The sequence below is a fragment of the Alosa sapidissima genome, chromosome 13 (genome assembly GCF_018492685.1).
Source record: "Alosa sapidissima isolate fAloSap1 chromosome 13, fAloSap1.pri, whole genome shotgun sequence".
Taxonomy (NCBI): Eukaryota; Metazoa; Chordata; class Actinopteri; order Clupeiformes; family Clupeidae; genus Alosa; species Alosa sapidissima.
The window spans coordinates 35,141,084-35,154,172 of record NC_055969.1 but is presented as its reverse complement, the minus strand read 5'-3'; the positions used below and the strand labels follow the sequence as shown (position 1 = coordinate 35,154,172).

At 41.5% G+C, this 13,089-nt stretch overlaps 1 long non-coding RNA gene across 1 annotated transcript in view; it reads left to right on the top strand.

The window, feature by feature from the left end:
* The first annotated feature begins 440 nt into the window (after positions 1–440).
* The window catches only part of LOC121680319, a 14,962-nt gene continuing 2,313 nt past the window's right edge, over positions 441–13,089 (top strand). Inside the window, exon 1 of the long non-coding RNA XR_006021652.1 lies at positions 441–747. This is a non-coding gene — a long non-coding RNA (uncharacterized LOC121680319). The remainder of the gene's footprint in view (positions 748–13,089) is intronic.

The following is a 13,089-nucleotide window of genomic DNA, read 5'->3' as shown; positions in this document are numbered from 1 at the left end:
CCCAGTATCCCGAGGTGTCTCCCCCTATCACACTCAGATGTCAAACTACTGTATGGGCTGAAAATAAACCAATGTGACGCTGGCTGGCTTTGGGTGACGAACGACCGTGCAGAGCCCTGTGTGACTCCTTTGTCACATAATCACTCAGAGAGATGGAGATACGTTGCTCAAGGGTTTCCCTGACCCTCCTGCCTGCCTCCCACACACACATGATGGAGAAGGGACCTCTCTGGTGTGTGTGTGTGTGTGTGTGTGTTAGAGAGACAGAGAGAGAAACTATGCTTTTTGTAGTTCTTATGAAAAAGAGAAAGCTGTTATGCAACTTAACTTACTGTTTGCACCTTAAAAGTTGGAAAATGTTTACTTTCTCCATTGTTTGTTTTTAGGGTACTGTTGAAAGGCACAGTCCATAAAATCACCCCTCCCTTCCATACGCCTGAAACAAATCACAACAGCCCTAATCAGAAAGAAGGGCTCACGGGCTGCATGTTATATGACACGGCATGCGAGGAAGCACACATGTTGACTGATTACCCTGTGTGTGTGTGTGTGTGAGTAGATGCATGTGCGTGTGTGTGTGCGTGTGTGTGTTTGTATCCTGACAGATGCAACTTCCACAGCTTGACGGGAAGATACGTCTGAGGGTAGAGACACAAAGCCACTAAGAGCTGTAAGCTGATATCACTGTGTCCATCTGCTAACACGCCCATTGTAGGACTACTGGACCGGCCATTTATACAAACACAGGTACCCCCCCCCCAACCCGCCCCCACGCACACACACACACACACACTCACTCACAATGAGAATTGATGGGAATGCATTAGTTGTATAAATGTTTCTGTCTATCTTACTGGAAATCCATAAACATTAATAGATGCTTAAACTGTTTTTTTTTATTTATTTTATCTAATATTTTCACATCATGTGTACAATGGTTAGTGACCACTGTAATTTTACAAGATCTGTTTGTCTCATCCTGTAGCTGTGTTCTATAACTTATGATATATTTAATCTGAAAAAATTCACAAACTCAATATTTTCTCATTTATAATATTCACTGTCAACTTATATTTGATTCATCTTCCTTCACACCCCTCACCCGTACCCGTATATTGAAAAACAAACAAACACACACAAACACGCATATACCTGCTGAGTTGTATTTGAGAGAGTTCTCACCTTCTTATCAAAGCAGGAGCTGAGAGCCAAACACAGTCGCTAAACAAACAGGAACAGAGGGGCTTATAGTGTTCTCCTGATTTTCAGTTCTCTCTCATTCTATATCTTTCCATTTCTCTCTCTATATATATCTTTCTCTCCCCCTTTATCTCTCTCTATATATATCTTTCCATTTCTCTCTCTATATATATCTTTCCATTTCTCTCTCTATATATATATATCTTTCCATTTCTCTCTCTATATATATCTTTCTCTCCCTCTTTCTCTCTCTTTATATCACTGTAAATATTCTGGATCTTTGTGATAATGTAGCTTCGTGGTCCAGGAGAAGCAGACAGGTTTTGGTGTAAAAAAGGTTTATTGACTCAGTGGATATACTCCAAAAACAGCCGTGAAAAGTAACCTATATTAATTACAAAAAAACAATGACTCGTAGACTAGACGAAATACAAAGAAACGCGGAGTCAAACATTTGACTGTAAATAACCACATCTTCCGAAACACTCACAGCAGTGTCAGGTACGCACAACATGTGCAATCCAGAGGACTCACCTTCTCCCTTCACAGGGATTTAAAGTGATCGGGTGACCTCCCCTAATTGAAAAAACAGGCCTACTCCTTTATTAGGCTAATCAGCCAATTTGGGTACCCAGGGGCACACGCCCCTTGCGCCTCCAGCACTACACAAACTAAATCAAAGAACCTGCAGTTGCATTTATAACACTATCACTGGCAGAAAAATAACAGTAACAGAATCTATGCACTTTGCCAAAGGAACATACCACCTACAATGAAAAAAACATGCCAAAAAACATAATTAACTATAAACATAGTGACAGTGTGGGTCACTCTGACACAATCTTGTTGCTTCTTTAATGATTTGATGTGACAAGGCAGAGACAGAGAGAGATGTCAGGTGTCATAAATATAGTTATACTTCAGTCAGGACCATTTTGTCCAGATAGTTTGCTAATGTTTGTATAATATTAGCAAACTAAGGCTCTGCTCTAGGAGCAGTGCAAATAGAAAGAGCCTAGGGCAGAGCGAGCAGCAAGATCAACCCCCATAGGGTCCAGAACAGACTAGACATCAATATCAGCAACTAGACCTTGATAAGTCACATGTATGAGGAGGAGATGGGGTGGAGTTGGGTTGCAAAAAAGGCTTGCCAAGAAAGCTGCAAGAGTAGGCAGGCTACAGCAGCGCGCGCACACACACACATACACAGAGAGAGAGAGAGAGAGAAAAAACAGCAAGAGTAGGCAGAGTACCGCAGCTTAAAAAGGACACCTTGAATGATCTCCACCAATATAAGAGCGAGTGATCAGCTGATCAGGTACCCAAGTGCTGGGCATGACTCCGTACCCAAGTGCTGTGTGTGACTCCGTACCCAAGTGCTGTGTGTGACTCCGTACCCAAGTGCTGGGCATGACTCCGTACCCAAGTGCTGTGTGTGACTCCGTACCCAAGTGCTGTGTGTGACTCCGTACCCAAGTGCTGGGCATGACTCCGTACCCAAGTGCTGTGTGTGACTCCGTACCCAAGTGCTGTGTGTGACTCCGTGGCCTGCCTGAACTAACGGTTTGCTCCTTTTATGTTGTTACTGATGTTGTTGCTTAGCTATCTGTCTGTTCTATACCATGGAGCAAGTTGTCCATTATAACTCATCATATAAACAACATGCACAAGAGCTATCCATTATAACTTATCATCAGAGCCGGACAGTAACGGAGTACATTTACTTGAGTACAGTTTTGAGGGATCTGTACTTTACTCGAGTATCATTTTTGGGGAGTACTCATGACTTTACTCAAGTACATTTGAGAGGAAAATATTGTACTCTTTACTCCACTACATTTCTATCCATAGCCGTGAGTACCCGTTACTACTTCTAAAAAAAAGGAAAAAGCAAAAACCCTCAATTTGTTGTTTCCCTCAAACGTGATTGGATTGTGCAGGCGCCACTGATTGGGACAGCCTATCAGCAATCACCTTCAGCTTTCCGCCAAAGTCAACTCCATGGTTAGATTTAGATAAGAGACGAAACCATGGACGAAACAATGGATGAAGACGCAGCAGGTCCATCCCGGGAATGTGCCAAACTGTGGCCCCACCTTGCCAGACTATTTCAATTTTCTGAACAAGTTAATGATAATTTTCACTTCAAATGTTTCAATTACAAAATAGTATTTTGTATTTGAAATATGTATTTTAAATACATGTATTAGAAATACTGCCCATCCCTGGCAACATGGTAAAAAGATATAAATGACTTGATTTTACTTTCAATTCCTTTTACATTCTCCAAGGTATTAACATTAACATTTTTCATAACTCCATGTAGGATGTTTCTGAAATGTAAGCACTGTGGCAATAGTAATGCAATATTTAGAAAATGTACTCTTGTACTCTTGATACTCAAGTACTTTTAAAAACAAGTACTTCAGTACTTTTACTTAAGTAGACATCTGACTGTTGTACTTTTACTTATACTTGAGTAAAATTTAGCAAAGGGTATCTGTACTTTTACTCAAGTAATGAAGCTGTGTACTCTGTCCGTCTCGGCTTATCATATAAACAACATGCACAAGAGCTATCCATTATAACTTAACATATAAACAACATGCACAAGAACTATCCATTATAACTTATCATACAAAGAACATGCACAAGAGCTATACAGTATAACTTATTAACTTATCATATAAGCAACATGCACAAGAGCTATCCATTATAACTTATCATACAAAGAACATGCACAAGAGCTATCCATTATAACTTATCATATAAGCAACATGCACAAGAGCTATCCATTATAACTTATTAACTTATCATATAAGCAACATGCACAAGAGCTATCCATTATAACTTATTAACTTATCATACTGTATAAGCAACATGCACAAGAGCTATCCATTATAACTTATCATACAAAGAACATGCACAAGAGCTATCCATTATAACTTATCATATAAGCAACATGCACAAGAGCTATCCATTATAACTTATTAACTTATCATATAAGCAACATGCACAAGAGCTATCCATTATAACTTATTAAATTATCATATAAACAACATGCACACGAGCCATTTGCTTCTGATTTTTTTTCATGCACATATTTCAGAATACTGGTAACAATGCTTCTTGCTTCTCAGTGTGCTTGCCAGCTAAAGTGAACTTCAAGTTATGGTGTCATCTCCTTTAGCATAGGGAGGGCCCGTCTGGGGGATCTTGTGCAGCTGAGAGGTGAATGGGAAACTGCTACCACGGAAACCACATGGACATGCAGGTTGTGAGATGCGTCTGAGATGGGTGCAGACTAGATTGGCCACTGTGACATGCTTGCAGTATCCCATTAAGTGTCCATCTCGTCTCTGCCCCTGGTGGAAACTCTTTCTCCACTACAGAGGTGAACTCATGCCACTCCCACTGGGCTTCTGCCAATCTCAGATGCAGTGGTGTCATCACACCCCCAATCTGTCAAGCTCCCCCATCAACCCTCCCTGAGCTTATTCTCACTAATCTGCACACACAGTGCCCACAGAAACACACTCTCTGCAGAGGCCGAGTCACCACAGAAACACACTCTCTGCAGAGACCAAGTCTCCCAGTGCCTCTTGTCCATTAAGGACCGGGGCTGGCCCAAGGCTTTTCTCCGCTCTTAACCGGTGCGTGGCCTCGGTGTTCTGTTTCCATAAGGAGCTGTAACATCGGGGACATTAGGTAACAATGCTAGAAACTTCCAAAGAGTGCTTAGCAACGACACCACAAGCATACGTCAAATGGATTACAAGGACATTTAAAGTATAGGCAGTCGCTTTCTTAAGTATAAGCAGTCACTTCTGTTGCTAGGCAACCCTAAACAAATGCTACCGGTCTGTTTTTAAATTTCTCAGGTTTTATTGTTGCGTCGTATTCCATTCCAAATATCCTCGGGTCAGCCCCGATTCGGCCCCGCCCTACTCCAGGGCTGACCTGAGCCATCTGGGCCATGACCCCGGTCCGGAATCAATCATGGAAATGTAAAACGTTCGAGGCTTTACACCAGACACCGAGGCTTTATCCCAGACACCGGGGTTTTACCCCAGACACCGAGGGCTTTACCCCAGACACCAGGGATTTACCCCATGGTGGAAAAGGGCCACAGGATTGCACATGTTAAACCCACCAACCTCACCACACGTCATCAAAAAGCTTTACTTTGGCTGACTGAGTTTTAGTCCCAAAACGCATAAAATATTCTCGTTTTTAAAACTTCCTGGCTACGTGTGGACATGGCCTCGACCTGTGGGAGTGGGAGATGTAGAAGGTCATCGGTCATCACACAGCAAACCACCACACCAGGGACTGATTCTCTCTTCATCGGTCATCACACAGCAAACCACCACACCAGGGACTGATTCTCTCTTCTTTTCTTCTCCAAAAGCATCGCTGTGACAGCCGTCACATGACCGAGAGGTGATCACTTGCAATTACTCTCCCTTCTACGTTACACAGACAAACACAAAAACTTGATGTTTTACTGTTGTCATGGCACAGTGATGTTTTACTGTTGTCATGGCACAGTGATGTCATGGCACAGTGATGTTTTACTGTTGTCATGGCACAGTGATGTCATGGCACAGTGATGTTTTACTGTTGTCATGGCACAGTGATGTCATGGCACAGTGATGTTTTACTGTTGTCATGGCACAGTGATGTTTTACTGTTGTCATGGCACAGTGATGTTTTACTGTTGTCATGGCACAGTGATGTTTTACTGTTGTCATGGCACAGCGATGTTTTACTGTTGTCATGGCACAGTGATGTCATGGCACAGTGATGTTTTACTGTTGTCATGGCACAGTGATGTTTTACTGTTGTCATGGCACAGCGATGTTTTACTGTTGTCATGGCACAGCGATGTTTTACTGTTGTCATGGCACAGTGATGTCATGGCACAGTGATGTTTTACTGTTGTCATGGCACAGTGATGTTTTACTGTTGTCATGGCACAGCGATGTTTTACTGTTGTCATGGCACAGCGATGTTTTACTGTTGTCATGGCACAGCGTGATGTTTTACTGTTGTCATGGCACAGTGATGTCATGGCACAGCGATGTTTAATATTGTCATGGCAACAGTGATGTCATGGCACAGTGATGTTTTTCAGAATCTCATTATACAGAAGAAGTCATTCCTTTCCACTTAGTGATGAAAATAATGTCATCTCCTTCTGGCACCATTTCAAGTCCCTATTCATTTGTCCCTGATGCGAGAGACAGAGTGGGGACCAGTGGGCTCAGTATGGCGTACTGGGTCAAAATGTTTCATTAAAAAAAAAAAAAAAACTACAGAGGAGGCAGTAAAAATGCAATTTCCAGGAGGCATATTGAGACTTGTTTGTGAGGAGCGTTAATTTGAAGTTGATGAGGGACACTGTAATCTGAGGCTGATGAAACTTGTGGGGGTGAAATTTAACGGAGTGAAGGCAGCTTGCCCGGCACACAGAGACAGGATGAGCCTACAGTATGTTAACGGAGACAATGACACAATGAAACATTGCCTATTTGGACAGATAACATAAACCATCTCTATACACGTACAGCAAAAAAAAAATAAAATAAATCGAGATGTTCGTACGTAACCATACATGAGAGCTGGTTATTTAACTGTGCGTGCACACTCCTACTGGTAACGGCAGTCATTTAGAATGTAGAAGTGGCACCTATTCGGTTATTAAGTGATGATGCAATAATGGGATAATAAATCTCTTTCCGGGTCAAATGGCTTTCAGAACCACTCATTTTCCTCCATAGACAGAAAAATGAACAAAATGTTCCGTCTCATAGCTCATCTCGGCTTGTGCCCTGCACTCAGAAATCTGGCGCTAGTTAGCCGATGCTACAAACAGTTTTTCGATGGGGGTGCCTCGGGCACAAGGGCGCGGGAAGGGGGGTGCTGAGGGTGCTGCAGCACTCCCTGCTGGCAGGAGATCGATTTTTAAAAATGTTTTTTTCTTTTTTTTTTTAAATAATTACTAATTCGCTGTCTGACATTATTTATATTTCTGTATGTGAAATGATGAGTCAAATAGCAAAAAAGGGTTATGGATAGGTTCGAATATAGGCTACTAAAAATTAACAGTTATATAGATCAATGTGAACATGAGTCAGGGTCGTCGGACATCCATTATTTTTGTTATTTAGCACCCCTGGTCAAAAATAGGTAGCTTCCAGTAGCAGCAACTGGAATCCATGCATTTCCACGGATTTATTTTTGGAACATTTTTTTTTAAATATTGTTATTCTCCTTAATGTAGTCTTACCAACTTTTTAAATAGTTTACTGTTAAATTTAACTTTGTATTGTTGTTATGTGTATGTTGCTTTGGACAAAAGCGTCTGCTAAACACCATAACCATAACCATTGAATTCAAACAGTTTCTTCACAATTAATGAGTTGAAAATGCATAATTTTGTCACATACAGTGGGCATCGCTTTCAAATGACCACTTCATTCGCGCATTACGCGGCGTGAAGCTGCGTGAAGCTTTAGTACCACTTTCAGCCACTGTGCGTCGCTCTACCACTGTACATCGCTCTGCCTGCGGTCCCTTCTGAAAAAGCAGGATCTACCATTAAACATAATTGTTGCCGAGAGTAATCCCAGCCTACGAATTCAATAACAAAATAAATCATGCATAATTAAACATTACCTCGATTTAGGCTACTTGGGTATGGCTTAAGGCTTGACTACACGGTGGTAACGAAAATCGAAATCGAAATTTGCTGTCTACATTATTGTCAGTGTTGGGGTTAACGCAACTATGCAAATCAAAACAGTGGTGTGATAATTGAGCCAGTAGAGAAATAACTGTTCAGAATTAATCTGTAGCCTTGGGTAGGCTTCTGCAGAAAACAATGTTGTTGCCGATTTAATACTATCTGGCGACGTTTTTAACAGGCTACGCAATAGAGGCTTAGACAACTATGACCCACGTTTTGGTTTCGTAAATTAATTTGCCCTACTTCTTGACTGCAATGTAGTCAAGTGACTGCTTGACATGTCATTTTTATTTTTCTGTACAATAAACAAATACATCTGCTTTATGCCACAGAATTACATTCATATTTGGAACTTACATAGTCCAATGGATCGTTCCACTACGTTAGTGTTTCCCAAAACCATAGAAGCAACGAACGTTCGCAACCACTATCGTAAAGTTGTGTAGTTACAACTACACCTCTCGACCTGTGGTAGAATGCTAGAAGCATAGTTCCAGGGATCTTCATGTTAAAGACGTCACTGACGCCAGTTATTTGTTTGCAAATTAATAATTATAAATATATTTAGGTTTCTATTTGATATTTACACTTCTAACCACCATACATCCATATTTTAAAATGCCCAAGACAGAAAATACATAAATAAAAAGTAAATTTGCAGCCATGTGCACGTAAGTAAAAGTCACACACTTGCAGATAAGGTGGTGCGCACTTTTTGACGAGTCAGCTGAGAATATGTAGCCTTTGATTTTCATGGAGGGGGGGGGGGGGGGGGGGTCCTTGTTAGTTTACGCAAACCAAGCCAAGAAGGCTGATTCTGATTTTGATAATATGATCTGCACAAAAGATAAACTTAAGTAAACAACGATGTCAATATTGTTGTCAACGTCTTAACCCAGATTCGAACTCTTGGACAGGGGACTGGTAACTGCTGTGCAACGGCGGCTGTCATCTGCCGGCCTTAACGCAGTGTGCCACAGAAGTATGTGCAGGTGCCCGTTCACGTGCTACTAAACGTCATTAACCACCTTAGTCCAGACTACTGAAGTTTGGAAACTATCATGGTCCAAACTTACAGTACTATGCAAGTACGACAGTTTTGGGAAACAGTCGTAACTTACATGTTGGTTAGTTGAACGATGCATCCTGTTAGTAAAAAGCTAACCTCCGTAGTTGTACGGGAAACGCCCCCCAGATCAGCTTGTAGGCCATTAGCAATCTGTTTATTTTATTTTATGAAGCCTACACAGTATATCACATGCCACATTCTCACTTTCAATAGACAGATGCAATAGCCATTGGTCAAGTATTGAGTATAAAGCAATTAAGATAGTACCCTATACAAAAAGTACTTCATACTATCATAAAAATTCGTTAAAACGAATAGCATTTTGCAACTTGACAAAACACTGGATTAAATATCGTAGGCACAGGAGAAAACTTGTACATCCATTGGCCCGTGGGGAGATCACATGCCAGTTGCCTCTCCCTTCAGTATGACTTTTTCGGCTGTGAGCTAGTTTTGCCAAAAAAAAAAACTATTGCAGATATCAATGCGTCTTTGTTCATGGGTTTGGCCTCACAGCAGAGGCTTAGACAACTATGACCCACGTTTTGGTTTCATAATTTGCACTACTTATTGACTGCAATGTAGTCAATTGACTGCTTGACAGGTTATTTTTATTTTTCTGTACAATACACAAATACATCTGCTTTATGCCGCAGAATTATGCACCTGGATAGCCTATAGAACGGGCACATTTTGGAGAGAACGCACGCAAGAATCTGTAGGCTATTTGTGGCTGGTTACCAGCAAACAATGTTTAATGAGTGGAAGAACAAAATGCTGAATGAAGCCCAAATTTATGAAGGCATATCTGGCAAGTTGTTATTTTTTGAAGACGTAAATGGTTGGGCTATAGGCCTAGTTTGCAAGAAGGAGACATAAAGCGTGAGCATGCCACACTATCCACAGCTGTGGTAGCGAGGGTAGGAGGATTACTGTTAGCGCAGGATTTATATAAAATTCTTCAACAGAAGGCCTGCCTCGAATGCAGGCTTGTGGTTTGCGCAGCCTACAGTAAGTAGGTCTAATGAGTTAGGAGTCCTCTAGACTTCTTTTCAGCTATCTCAGAGGTGGAAAGTTGCGTTCGTTGGGGGCAGGGCCGGGTTAACAATTCATAGACCCTTGGGAACAAATGTCTGATGGCCCCCCCTGCCCCCCAGCCAACGTGAATCGGGCGGTCAGTTAATAGGCCTATCGTGAAGATTTGTATTGCCATTTAAGGCACGAGCGCATCTGTGAGGCCAAGCCTCACCAAGTAGCCCGTTTGTTTACAACTAACATTACATTTAATTAAACTGCTTATAGGCTATGCCGAAATAGTTTCAACATTTTGAATATCAGTGTCAGGTGAATTAGGAAATGCCTTATGGCTGAAAGCTGCTTGGGATCCCCCCTGTCAAGCAATAACCATACAAAAAGTTAAAAACAGATGACATGATGCGCAAATAATATAGCCTAGATATTCCAATATATTCGAATACATGTGTTTATTTTAGAGGGGATATTCGAACGTCATTTTTGAGCAATTTTGACAGCCCTAGTCCACTGTAGGCTACGCCAATCGTCTATTAACACCTTCCACTAACCCCGGTGAGTGGGGGTCGCTATAATGCGTGTGAAATAGCACCATTGAGTAGCCTATGCGAAATAGCCTTAAAATCGTTCCGGTGTTGTGTGCCTTCTGGTTTCTCCACCTACTGGTTTCCTTGCGCGTGCATGCGCTGCAGCAGTTGTCAGACATTCACAAACAAGTTGTTTTAGGCGGTTTGAAGTCGCTTTTCATACGCCATGAGCGCTCGGCTACATTACAGCCACTCGGACAAAAGACATGTAAAAAATATATGTTTTGAAAACTAGCATTAAACTGGATTCGATCCCGCAAAAGCAACACACGCGTGACTATCTCCATCCTGATTCCCTACTCTTTGAGCCAACTAATATGTTACGCGAATCAATTAACTATTGTAGGCTACCATTAATTAATAATGTAGGCAACACCCAGGTAACATGTTGTCCAGGCTATCTGAAACAAGGGGTTGCCTCTCATCTACAACAACTGGTTACGTTGGGCTGCTACAGTCGTCAGCGCACTGTGCACAGTAGGCCTATGCTACTCTGGTTGATCAACTAAAAATAAAAGATGTATTTGGTGATGACGTTATTGTAGGCCTAGTAGACCTAAATTCTGAGAAATTAAATGGTACGAGAAACGATCTACATAGCATACCAGACCGCGATGTCTTCAAGGGTTGAATGAAGGGAGTTTGCAAAAATTAGTGTATTTTTCAAGTCAATAAACATTCTTAATTTTCGAATGTCTTTGTCAGGGAACATCTGACTTTTAAAAACCATAGGCCTGGTAGTTGCTCAGACAAGGAGTTATAAGATAAAGGCAATACCATTTGTGTCACCTAATGCAGTTCAGTGAATTAGCAAGATACCATCAGAAGGCAACAATCATAAAGCACAGTGCGTGCACGCTCTCTCCCCTGCGCATGAAGCTGTCTGCGTGTTGTAGGCTAGATTTGCGTGAGTTCTTTCTATCTGCTTTACTTTTGTGAGTTGCGACCACCTAGGCTATGTTATAGACGTTCTATGAGGTACCAGTGTTTAGCTGTGTCACAAAACAATAAGCTTTGTCAGACTACTTTTAAAATGATATTCAGGGCTATATACATTTTAAACATTCGGGGCTGAAGACCCGAGAAAGCCTTGCGTTAATTCTTCAGGTGGGAAGTGTCAGGAATTTTCATACGAGAGACGCTCTCATTGGTGGTTAGTATATGAAGTAGGGAATTGACAGCAACATATCCAATCACATTATGAGAGATGCTGAATTTAACATAAACTGCGATGTTTGATTTTAAATTAATGTAAATTTAGCCGGGACTGTAAGCTGTCACACGTGGGTGCTCGATGTTTTCAGTGGGTGCCCGAGAGACGGAGCATCCACGGTATCGGCGCCTATGACAAGCGTATCTCGCGGTTGCATCCATTACAAACAAACATGCAATGTGAACGTCTGGGATTGGGAAGAGCACTAAATGCTCTACTGAATAAGCACGAAGTCAAACCTTTAAATGAAAAACACTCTTTAATAATCAAAAAAATAAACCGCTAATGAAGTAAACTTGTGACCATCAAAAATCGTTTATCGCCTGTAACTCCGTGATAACAGGGCGTAACTGGAAGGCATTTGGCTGAGCAACGGAGGTTAATATGCTCTATATTTTGTCCAAATGATGTCTGTCTATCATCGTTGCACTCGGAGAAAACCAGAATGTTTAATTTGTCCTGCGTTTCTTCTACGGCTGCAAACGGGATTCACTCGCAGTTAACCAAATATTTCTTTATTAGGGCAGGGCAGGCATATTTCTGGCTATTAAATTATTTCTAAACCAGTCTGCTAAAGTTTGTAGTGAAGTCTGTGTAGGGTTTTCCAGGCTCCATTTCTTTTTACGAGACACCCTGCTCACTTGAGCCATCTACTGGTTGTTTGGGTTGTTGCAGCGTCACACTGGGAAAATACAAATTAAAGTTACCGCGTGATCCCACGCGCGGACCGCGAGTGAAGCTGGCCAAGTCGAAGCACTGCCCACTGTAAGGGCCCTGTTCATGTTGCACAGAACTTTTAATGACATTTTGAGTCTGTTAAGAGGCAAAAAAGGACATCCCTGCAGCTAGATTTTGATTGTTTTTTTTTCCCTATCGACAGTACTCGGTGACGTCTAGTGATGAAGATCCATGTACAAATCGGCAAGATTTCTCCTTTAAGGGGTTGTTCTCACTCTTGATTTGGGTACTTTTCTGTTTGGCACATTCTGTTGTAGGCACCTTTGGGTGGCACCTTCTTTATATGTTTTTAACTTCGTACTGACTTTGGCATATATGTATATATACACACCCATATCAACACACTTGCATACACACTTTTACTTTCCCCTAGACATCTCATATGATAAGGGTTATTTATTGCTTTTGATTACTTTTAAATAAATACTTCATTGTTTAAAGTTGTCTCTGTTGTCCCAACTCCCTCGTTATGTTGCGGCTCAGAGCTGGTCGTATGCAC